Source organism: Propithecus coquereli, unplaced genomic scaffold (genome assembly GCF_000956105.1).
Source record: "Propithecus coquereli isolate 6110/MARCELLA unplaced genomic scaffold, Pcoq_1.0 Scaffold10, whole genome shotgun sequence".
Lineage (NCBI taxonomy): Eukaryota > Metazoa > Chordata > Mammalia > Primates > Indriidae > Propithecus > Propithecus coquereli.
Window position 1 is genome coordinate 5255508 of NW_012133858.1, and position 2674 is coordinate 5258181.

The window sequence follows — 2674 nt, forward strand, 5'->3', positions numbered from 1 at the left end:
TGTACCCCCATAATATGAAGAAATAAAAAATAAAATAAAATTTGAAAAGATTATAGTTATATTACTACTACACAATTTTAAAATAAAACAAAATAACAACAAAATGAGTCTGTTACTACACAAATACAAATGAAGTATATTTTCTTGCTCTTGTTAATTACACCAAAGCACCCCACATGAAAATTTTACCTAACAGATCAGGATGGCAATATATTTAATTGGTGTCAGTTGATAACTAGAATTCATGAAAGGAATGCATTCATTTATTCAGTCCATGAAACTTTTTCAGTCCTTGAATTCTTGCTGTATAAGCACTGGCTGTTGCATGGATGGACAAGCATTGTCTTACAGGTAAGTTATTCCTGCCACCCAAATATAGAACAAACATCTAATGCAGATAAGACCCACTGGATGCCTACTGTAAATGGAAATACATATGAAGAACACCTGGCCTTGATGCAGGCAATCAACGCTCAAAGGATTCTGCCTATGGTAGTTTATTTCCCCAAGAAGAAGGCAGCAATGTATGTACATGTTACTGAAAGGAGAATCATGAAAGCATTCAACAGAGTTATCAAATGTAAAAAATTGCTTATGGTTTTTAAAAAAATCTTTTTTAATGTCAGAAGCACTCCCAAGTAAGCACAATATATTTCTAGATCTGCCTGTCTCCTTACTCCCAAAATGCACCAAGGTGAGCTTACTTGACTCCATAGACATTCAATGATCAGTAGTTCCCAGACAGAAAGTACATAAGGACAGAAAGTACATGCCCCAGAAGACAGTTAACACAAAATAGCAAGACAATGTATGTTAAAAATAAATGATGCTAGTTAACATGCTATAAAAGATTCCTTAAAGTTCTGATTACCTCACTTAGGGAGAGATGGAAAAGACAGACAGCAAGTGATGACCATGGTTTTTGTGTATTATTGAACATTGTGATAACACAGCAAAACTTTGTATTAGTTAACAGTGGCCAACCACATACACACACACACACACACACACACACACACACATAAACAAAAGATGTTTCTTTCTAGATAGTGCTACAATTTGGTAAATTTTTCTTAAAAAAAAAGAGTAGTTGAATCAAAGAGAAGGAGCCTTCTCTTCTAATGAGTTAAACTTGCAAGTAAGTAAGTCAATGAGAACTAACTTCTAATATTTCAACCCTAAAGAAGATTGTCTTATGGAGGTAGGTCCTTCCTTCTGATAATGAAAATATGGGGGAAAGAACAATAAGAATATTGTGCCCTGATCGCAGGCCAGAATTGATGATCTGGCTCTAATCCAGGTAAGAATTTAATGCTAGGGACCCTGAATGCCAGAATCTTTCATCTGCCGCTCCAAATCCATCCTCTACTGGTCTCTACCCTGTTCTCCCTTTGATGCTAATCTATATGGATTACATTGTTAAAAGACTGTCTCTCCTGTTCCTACATGTCCTTCTGTGCATACCAAGAAAGCAAGGCTTTGACCTAAGTTCTTTGCCTGGGCTATTTCTGAGGGTTGTATTTGTTGTGAGCAACCTTGAGGGATAAGGTAATGTTTTCCTCTGGGACAAGTATAGGCTTGCTTACTGTTTACTATCAAAGTGACAGATTACCCAAGCTCAGTGTTCCTCAGCTGCAACCTAAACCTATATAGCATGCGTGGCATCCATGTGAGTCCATCAAATCACCCCAATGTGAATCAGGGGTGAAGGAGAATCAATGCAAATATGCTAACATACATGCTGCTTGCTGCACTGTGAGAAATAAAGTCCTCTGTCTCTGACCCAGTGGCCTTGTGGCTTCTGCCAGCATCGATGACACAGTAGGACTAACTTATTAGCTTGCAAGAATCAAATCCCAGAACTTGTATACATCAGTAGGGCTTCATCTGGGTTTAATCCAATGGGAGTCTTGGCATTTCAAGGAAAGGAAGAAGCATGAAGTCAGAGTATGTATTTACTCTTGCTCCTTCTCTAAAAGGCCACCTTGGGCTGGCTTTCAATGAAGCTCACTGCTCTTCTCAAGGCAGCCTACTCTATAAACAGCATCTTTTCCTGAATCCAGTAACTCTCCCTCTCCCAATCCCTTAAGGCCTAGAGATGATAATAGCTCTGTTACTGCTGCTAGCACTAGGCATTACCCCTTTTGGTTTTCCTATTACCTACCCATACCTTGGTAATGAGTCCCCTTGTAAATAAACTTTCCTCCAATTACCTCAATTTGAGTGTTGCCATCTGTTTCTTGTTCAAAATCTGACAGAAGCAGTTAAGTCAGGATCCAACAAGTTGCTACCATGATACCCATTGTCAGCCACATACATCCCAAATGGGAGTTCCTTGAGGAAGGGTGCTCTGGATAAGAAATAACCTGCCTTGAGGCAAAAAGTAGGAGACTGGAGGAACAGGGGCTACCACTCCTTTCTTTCTCCATTGGGCCCCAATAAATAGGCCTCTACTTTAAGAGTTAAGACCAGGGTTTAGCATACTTTTTCTTAAAAGGCTAGAAAGTAAATATTTTAGGCTTAGTGGGCCAGATGATCTCTGTCACAACTACTCAACTCTGCCATTGCAGCACAAAAGCAGCCAAAGAAAACATTAATAAATTTAAACTTTATTTACAAAATAAAATAAACATTACTTATAAAACTGGCTGTAGTGTGCTGATCCAATTTAGAC

The 2674-nt window shown here is 38.4% G+C and overlaps 1 protein-coding gene across 1 annotated transcript in view; it reads right to left on the reverse strand.

Annotated features, from left to right (window-relative positions):
- CCDC14 (coiled-coil domain containing 14) overlaps positions 1–2674 on the reverse strand; it is a 64789-nt gene that overhangs the window by 44373 nt on the left and 17742 nt on the right. The gene's annotated exons all lie outside the window — the stretch shown is intronic.